Consider the following 9,505-nt stretch of genomic DNA (forward strand, 5'->3'; position numbering starts at 1 on the left):
GTGACCCTTGTTGCAGAAGCCTTGCGAGCCTCGTCTCTAGAATGTATTTCTGGCTTTCCTCATTTGATTTTCATGCATTGGCTTCTTGTGACTGTATTGAAATCAGGGTGGGCTCATTTCAGGTGGTTATTTTAAATCGTCTGTTTTAATGATGGTTTAACAAGATGGGAAAACAAGAAACCATGATTAAAACAGTCATTTTTATCTTGCCTTGCATTTGTATGTGTTATTTTCCTAAAGAAAGGTTTGCTCCAGCTCTAATTGGTTGGCAGCCATTAAGACACGTTGATTTTGCAGCTAAATATAACCTTCACACTAAATTTGGTACTTGTTTTTGATAATCAGAGTGATACATAACATATATATCCTACTAGCTGTACAGCTTGACAAACATTTATCCAGATTCTTATTTCTCTCTTTTGACAATGTTAGAAAATGGTGAGTTGTTGTCCATCTGCTTTTTTCTGTTTGTTTTTTGGGGGTTTTTTTCCCTGGGAATCATTTAATGCAGCGTTTGAAAACGGTTTAAATAAAGCTACAATAGATCGTGCAGGACGTACAAACAGTATAACCGAACGAGTTGAACTTAAACCTGATTTATTAAGCAAGAAAGTGTTTTCCGAGTTGGGAAGTTGTTTTCACATGTCTGGCCTGCTGCCCTTCGGGGTTGTAAAGAGAAGTAGTTATCGGCCTCTGGTGTTTGTTTGGCAGCCATCGATTAGAAGAAGAAAGCAAACCCTCTTGTTTCTCAAGTTGGAACCAACTAGTCAGCGAGCCGAACTCGGCCGAATACATTGAAATGAAGAAAATATCCTTTCTGCACCAGCAGAAATAGCTATGGGTCTAGAAAGCTAGTTGAGCCCTCCAGCCCACCCTTATTTTGGGGGCTCAGGCAGTGCCTCTTCCTCCTCTGCCCCCCTTCACTAGTCCCGTGTTTTGTCTTCCTCGTAAATCTTCAGGAGTAAATAATGTGTGTGGCGAAGCGCTACAGATCTTTAAATACTTATTTAAAGTGATGATGATCAGTTCGTGCCATAATTTAGTGTGTCATAATTTCAGATTTGTTTGAAAGAAGCTGAGCTTTTAAAAGAATGTGTTTAAATTACAAAAAAAGAGCAGCCTTAATACAAGGATTAAATCCCAGAGATGGTCAAAGACCACAGAAGGATGGAGGGGGTTTGCTGAGAGGGATCTCATCAAAAAGCACTCGTCTCGGAGAGATTTGGTCTTGTAACTCTTTCAGGCAGGGGTTTTGTTCGGGATTTATTTTTATGCCAACCCGAGGGATGTGGAGGGCTTCATCAACTTTTCAGGAGGGCTGTATGGACCCAAAACAGAAGCTTTTGTTTGGTAGTCCGTCTTCCTTGAGTTATCTGAACTTGGTCCTCCTTGAAGCCTGTCCGGCTGTTTTCTAAACCCTCTTTTCCAACGCAGCTTTCTCTGATTATTTTGCCAATATGAACATCACTCTCCTTTGAGGAGTTAGTTCAGGAATTTACTTCCATGAGGATGGAGAACATTTCAGTGAGTTCAGAGACTTGTCGCCGATGCGAGGTCTTCCTCATCCATGCCTTCGCATGGCACTACCCTACTTTGTTCATCTCCCTGTGCTCGCCGAGGTGAGATTTGTGCTCCTTGACACAAGGACCATGTCACTGCTATTTCCATGGCTTTGATCTGCATGTCACGATATCAGCCTGCATCTCGGCACCCGAATTGCCTGCTTTTTAAAGGCTTTGCCCCACTGTGGAAATGAGCCTTTTGAACGAGCAAGTGAACACAGTAGCAGAGTCATCGGAGGAATTTGGGATGTGATACCAGCTCCAAAATCTCCAGCCTTGCTAATGGCCATGGTGGACCATGCACATCTGGAGCACTTGGTATTGGGTTTACTTTTCTCCTCTCAAAGGATGAGTCTGTTTGGGGGTCACGATACACTGGCATTATTTTCCCCACTTTATGCCAAACCCAAACACATTTTGTATTCCTAAATTAATTTTGAAGAGCTTTGTTTAGGCATATACTGTTGCTTTTTTATTGTTTCAGCTATTTCTTCTCTAACTTGTGATTCCTCAAGGTCCTGAGCAATGTTTCTGTGGATTCAAACTACTGTCATCCAGGTGAATGTAACTTGGTTTGAAAATACTGGCTCCTAAAACATGAAACCCTTCTCTTGCAGTCTTTACTCTTCATTAAACCCTAATCTCTCCAGTCCTATAAGGTCCTCTTGAGTTGCCTTATGGGAGGTGGCATACAACTGGATGCTTAATTTTGTAGTGCCTAATTTTTAGTTTCCTTTTTTTTTTTTTTTTTTTTTTTGGTCGCGGATGAATTCTGGTATTTGATCTCCGCAGTGTTGGATGTAAACATGGGTAAAATGTTAGGTGAAAAAGCAGCTTAATTGCAGTTTACAATTGGTTTTTAAAAATATTGCGTAAAGAGAACATTTGTGGTGACGATTTAGCGTGAATCACTGAAGAGCGGCTCCACCGGCAGTGTCTTTCCTTTAGTCTGAGAGCATTATTCTGTACGTGTGGATAGGTGAGAGTTGGGTATTTTTTTCTCTTGGTTCTTGCCTTCATGTGGATTCCTAAAAATAACTGTCCCCACTGTAAATAGATTGTGTGAAGCAAAGGACCCATGGACTATCTGTTCTCGTTATGTGTAATAATATAAGCTGCTTGAGTGCTCCACTCCCTCTGTGCCCTGGGGCTGTAGGATTAGAGGGAAGTTGCATTTTCATCTGTGGATTATCAGACTGTACAGTGCACAGTTATTGAGCCATGGGTGACCCTGGCTTCCTTGGGGTTAAGAGGAATAGCTACCAATAGTTGAGCTGAGATCCTTTTATATAGGGTGCATGTGAAATAAAAATACTCTCCTTTCTTTTCAGAAAAAGGAACATAAAGTACTCGGAGGAGCAAGTTGGGCATACACAGCATACAGCAAACTCATTACACTTTCTGTTGCTTGAGCAGATATAGTTGGATGAAGCCATAAAGCAATGCTCAAGGCATGTCTGCCCATGGAAGCCGGTGTGCAGTCAGCTTTGGTGTGAGTTTACAGTGCTCCAGCGATTCTGTGCAAACTCACTTTTGCACTTTGCACTTGGAGCACGCTGCAACGGAGAGGAAGGGGAGCGTGCCATCTCCCACTTGGTTTACACTAAAGGAGAAGCTAGTGTGCTGGAAGTCCACACTGGGATTTACTGAGCACCATCTTCCACAGGTAGCCAACCCCTGAGCAAGCATGTCCACGCATCATGTGATTTTAATGAAGCCACTTGAATTCAGGTCCCTATTTTGCTTATTCCCCTTTAGATCAGCTGTTAGTATGGGAGTGAATTGTTTTTACTTCCACATGCGTGTTTGACCCTTCCAGCTATGCAAGTGTGCAACAAGCTAGTCTGTCTTCACCAGGTACCTTCACTAGCTCTCTTAAAAAACATAAGGGTGATGGTGACGGGCTGTTCCTCAAAGCCTGTGTTTGGAGCACTTTCAGATTCTGCTTTAGAAAAACGTTTAAGCGTGTGCTTGATTTTAGCTGAGGCCTGCTGAGTCCAGGACTGAACGCGAGTGTTGTGCTCCTGACTCCAACGCTCGTAGGCTGTAGTACGGTATGTTTGCACACGGCGCGGTCTATGTTTAACGTAAAATGACACGTGCCAAGTTATTTTATTGTATGCTCACTTGTAAAATTCAACCGTCCGTAGTGACTACCAGTCATTACTGTCAATTAGCCAGGTTCTACTGTAGTTTAACTACCAGTGGATGGTGTTTAGATGCTTCTCTGGCAAGCTCATTGTTCGTCCAGCTGGACAGTTTCCTTGTGTATAATACAAAGGAAAAAATATATATAGAAGACAAGTGTAAATAGTGCCGGGCCTTTAATTGTTCTCAAACGATTGGGACATAATTGCAGTTAGGAACGTGAGACGAGACTGATGTGGCCGTCTGGGTCAGCGGGTCTAGTCCCTGCACTCGCTGTATCAGATGAGCTGCCTAGTCTGTCCAGCTTCATCCTTTCTTTGAAGCTAACAAATAGCTGCAGCTTGAGAGAAATGTTCAAGAAAACCTATAAAGTATAATTGACATCATCTCACCGTAGTCAGCATTTCTCTCTCCTCCCCATCAATTAGTGGTTGACTCACTGTCCAATTGGATCAGTGAACTTACTTTAAATTCTGCTCTCATTGTCTTTTGACAGTGAGCTCTGCAAATTAGTCATCTGTTAGAAGCGCATGGTAAGAGGAATGCATTTCCTATCAATAATTGAATATTCCCTCTTCTATTATAAGAGGGCAAATAGAACCAGCCTTTAATTTCCCCTATAATATTCATAATTTGGTGTGTATGCTAGAGCTAGTTGGGATTTTTCCAATGAAATATTTTTCTTGATTGATACCAAACATCCCATGGGAATATGCACATGGGTGAGTTGACCATTTCAATGAGGTTGGAGTTCCTGGTCAAAGTTAGAAATCCCGTTCCTGCCTCCCACCTCCCTCTCCAAAGCATCGGTATCCTAAGGGTTTGGCTCACAGGAGTGCCCTGAACCTGGGTCTCCCACATCCTGGGAGGGTGTTAGATAGGGTCCTGTCTCTCTCTTGCCTCTGGGGCAGTGCTGCTTACTACTTGTTGGAGGCAAGGGTGGGACCTTAGTCTCCCAGATATCCAGCGAGTGCCTTAATCAGCTGATTATCAGCAGACACTCTGGCCCAGGGACCATTTTAATATGGGACGGAAGGGATTGATGCTCATCCCAGAGCAGCCAACAGCTCGATGGTTGACCCAGCACTCTCCTGGCATGTACGGAGACCCAAAGCTAGGCCCCTGGTTTGAATTTGGGAGCTGCTGCCTGTTGGTGTATATGTATCACAGACATTTGTGTGGACTTCCCCCTTATTTTTCTTGAAACATTAACATGTCTTCATTTGTCTCAGTCTGGAGCAAGGAGCATTGCCTGAAACCACAAGTGTTTGTGGGACAGGAAAGCCATTTTCTGCCCAGTTCTTTGCATCTCTCGGTCATGTCTTGTCTCTGAATTAAGCACCCATGCGCTCTGCAGTAAATGTCTCCATTCCTCATTACTTGTGTATGAACACCTTCTTCTGTTGCATCTTTGGAGATGGGGTGACCAGTACAAAACACTATTCCAGACTGGGCCCCAATCCCATTTTAGTTGATCATAAAACTGATTTGTTCCAAATATTTGTGCTTGTGGTTACTGCTGTTGTACGGATGTATTCATTCCACGTTTGCAGTCAAGATTTAATGAGTCGGATGAGAATGCTGTCTACGGCTACACTCCTTTCCCTTTTATTCCTCGAGGATTAATGAGAAATCAGCAGAGAATTGACCAGAGATGCCGAGTTTTGAATAGGATTCTTTCCTTTCACAATAGTACTTTACAGCTTTTTTGATAATTTTGAGAGCTCGGAGCTTTGTGTCAGTCTCCGGAAGCACTGGACGTTAATTGTTTGACTCAGGTTTTATGAAAAGACCGAGCTACAACGTTTAAACAAAATGCCAGAAGTGGCAGGTGGACCAGAAGATAACACGAGACTGGAATTTTTTCCGAGTGTTGTACGCTGTAGAAACTCCCTTCTGCAGCTTTCTTTCCTTCCTCAACCAGACTCTGCTAAACCAGTTGCTTTGCAAACCCCGTGGATAAGTTGCTCTGTTCTTCAGGTGCAGTATTACCACGATTTATAGGCAGTTGTTGACCCATCCGTCTAGTCTGAGTGCTTGTCCCTTCTCTACACCTCCTGCTTGAAACATAATTCATAATTACTCTTAGATATTAGGCTTCTTAGCACCATGTGTCATCAAGGAGGCAAATAACTCCTATTGAACTCACAGCAATTTTGCTTTAGAAGGGCCTGTCACCATTCCTTGTAGTTTTGGAAGAGATTTGTTTAACTGAGCTTCTCTTAGCTAAGTAATGTGTAGCAGTTGCATTTGTTTTATAGATTAAGTTTTGTACTCAATTATGTAGGCTTGAAATACATTGCATGCTTGTGTTTCTTGCATTTACTCAAGGGAAAACCTGTATTGTGAGCTTGGTAATGCAACTGCAGTAGTAGCTGTATGGGATAACTGTATTGGGCAAGAGCAAATGTGCAAAGAAGGTACGATTGCAAACTAAATAACATCTTGAGGAGTAAGAAGTACCGCGCTGATAAAGTGAGGGGAAGTCTACCCTGAAGTGCTGTCGTCTGCAATGGGCACTAGGCCACGTCCCCATCCCTACTTGAACCTGGTGTGGACCATGAGACTGTCTTAATTGTGTGCTGGTTTTAAAGGGATATATGTTCAGTTCATTATCATGACTCCAAGGGCACTGGTTGTGTTGCTTGTACCCCCAGTAGGAGAAGATCCAGATACTCACTTTTACATTGGTTTATTTGCCTGTAAACGGCTTCTGTAATCATTGTGTCCTCTTCCACCCCTCGACTTCATTGCATTGATGGGCACGCATTCGGGATTTTCCCAGCTCAGATTGAAATGCCTCGTACACCAGAACCAAACACCCTCAAATACATGTACTTAAATTTGGGGTGACAAATTATCGATAATTAGAGTTGCTTTTTGTATCTCCAGTGGAAGATGTGAGCCAGTTCCCTTTATCTTTGGTGTCAGGAATTGTGGAGTGCCTGTGCTTATCCTTAATTGCTGCTTTTATGACTGAAAATTAAGTTGTAATGTGCAAACTGCCTGGTGAGGAAGACCATAGTAGAATTGCGGCGGTGTTTAAACATCAAGTGGAAAAATTGGCGCTGAGAATTGCCTAATACTTTGTAAATTCCAATTTTTATGAAGTTTAACAATGCAGCCAGTTCACACTGTTCTATAACTAAATATAGTAATGAAATTTTATCTGAAGTCAGGAACATTATCCAGATATGACTTGATGTGTGTAGGATACTGCGCATCAACTGAGTGGTACAGATTGTGTTAAATGGGCCTGAAATAATCTTCAGGAAAGAAAATCGCTTTCTATTCTTCTTGACACAAAGTGTTTGTCACAGATACGCATTCTTATCCACATCTTGTTAGTGAAATCATTATACTTTTCATTACGAGTTTTATGCAAATATGCTGGTTTTCCTTGATTAGGTTTACAAGAATAAGCAGTAATTATATACTGAGGTAATATTAATGTGTGATAATTAAATGTGTAATTAATATGTGTAATTACAACGTGAAAAGCCCATTGTTGTCCCTGTGCACTGCCCTGATTTATGGCCCGAGCATTGCCCACGCATGGAGATATTGTTCGGATTTTATGCTTAACACTTCCTCCCATAAATCTTCAGGCATTTGTAGTCGGAGAACACGTTCTTTTATTTAAACACAGGGAGTCTTTATAGCCACGGGACAAGCAGGCTGACATCCCTACCTCCTCTAGGCCTTTCCTGGCCAAGAATTTGTACGAGCAGGCCCCAGAATATTGGAAGAAGAAGGGGAATAGCATATGGGTATTGGGGAAAGGCAGTGAATATACAGTCACCGTGGACCGAGACTCCTCTTTCTGCAGTGGGAAACCCCCGGACTCATTCCAGGGTCAGAATTGAAAATGTCCTTGCTGCATTTGAGACCTAATCCCTGCGGGCAGTCCCACTCACCGTTTCTCTGCAGTCCCTCGCGCTTCAATCAACAGGAATTTGGTAGTGAATAGTTTCCTTCCTTTATCCAGCTCTTAATGTGAGCAGCCAGTTGCAAAGGGGGAAAGTTAAGATCTTTTGACCCCAGCTGGCTTTCCATTGAGCCGGCTCATTTTGCATCTGACCCGGTGCAAAGGTTTGGAATGATTTTTTTTTTATTTATTTTGTTTTGTTTTGTGCCTGCAATGGTGCTGAATTAATTTAATAGTAGCTTGATGCCACTCCTGCTGCTCATATGCATCGTCGCTTTTGGCCACGGAGGCACTATGTTTGACCCTCCCTGTTATATGCTACCGGCGTATATTTAGTGAATGTTTCGGCCATGTCCATTTGAATCTAGAATATTGATGCTAGTAAACTTAACGTAGATGCATTATTAGTAAAGCTCAAGCATAACACTTAAATATCTGATACGTAGTGCAGACGCAGTGTCGGGATAGGTTATTTTAATCTTTTTAATGACCCTATTGTTGTGGAGCTGGTGTTTCTGGCCATATCGGTTGGATGACCGTGCCCATAGTATAGCTATCAGGGACTGAAACTGGGAAGAGGTATCATTGCGTTCTTCATGGCCTGGTACAGTTGGGCATCTTCATTAATGACTTGGAGGATGGAGATGAGTGGGGTAACAAGCACTTGAGAGGACAGTTTTAGGTTGCAAAATGTCCCTGGAAAACTGGCAAAACGATCAGAAATGATCGGGATGGAAGTTGATAAGACGAGTGAAACGTCGGCTCCTAGGATGGATAACGGGGGAGCACGTGGCAGCACTGCAGAGAAGGGTGGGAGGCGTTGTCAGGCTGAGCACGAGTCAAAAATAAGAAGTAATGCACTGAAATATAGAACAAGGGAGCTTTAGGTTGAATATTAGGAAGAGATTTCTAACTGGGAAGGTGGTTGAGTGTTGGGACAGGTGACCTAGAGAGTCTGCGGTGTCTTCATCCCTGAAAGTTTTTACACACAGGTTAGACACGTGTGTCGGTGGAAGTATGAATGAGCAGTGCATTGGACCAGAGGTCCCTCCAGCCCAGCCTTTCTGCAATTCTGTCTTGGGGGTGGAAAAACCCAAAGGCCTATTCATTAGCAGCATATAATTTGGAAATCACTGAGCCTGTAGGTGCACATTCTGGGAGCAAAAAAAAACCCCATGTTGAATCGAGGGGTTGACTTCAATTCTAATTTAGCATCTTTCCAAGGGGCATGGTGGAGCAGATGTGTTGTCAGCTGTGACTGTGTAGGGATCGGTCCGTGTTGTGCTGACAGACCCCCTTCTGTCTGGTGCACTCTGCCCTCGAAAAACTTCCTGAATTGCCTTTCAGACAAGGCAGCTACTATTGCTGCAACTGTTGGCTTTGGCTTCCTGCCAGTCTGAAATGTATCCTTCCCTCCTGTGCCCGCGGAGGAGAAGTAGAAAGGGAAGTGATATTTCAGATCCGTAGGGAAGTGGAAGGTGGGAAGATTATTAAACAGCTTTAATTCTGGACTCCTTTTAATTGCAATGATTGCATCCGTCTCCTTTTTTGCATCCTGAGAAGGATATTGCTCCTTGCACCTACCCGGCCCTGGCAGCGTAATTTATTGAGAGCGCTCTTGGCTGCGAGTTGTTGCTTCGCCCTTATCTGTGTAGCGTTCACGCTAGTCAAAGACACACACTCTTGAGGGAATGTACACAAGGTTTAAATTGACTTTCAGGATTTCTCTTCCTGGGTAATTTATCTGACAAAAAGGGAGGCCTCACCATGGCTCGCGTCCCGGAAACATGAATAATAAGCTGCACCTTTTGCTTTCGATTTGTGCGCCTCATGAATCCATGTGCATTCAACCTTCCCGTTATCGGAA

Source organism: Alligator sinensis, unplaced genomic scaffold (assembly GCF_000455745.1).
Source record: "Alligator sinensis unplaced genomic scaffold, ASM45574v1 scaffold1626_1, whole genome shotgun sequence".
Classification (NCBI taxonomy): Eukaryota; Metazoa; Chordata; order Crocodylia; family Alligatoridae; genus Alligator; species Alligator sinensis.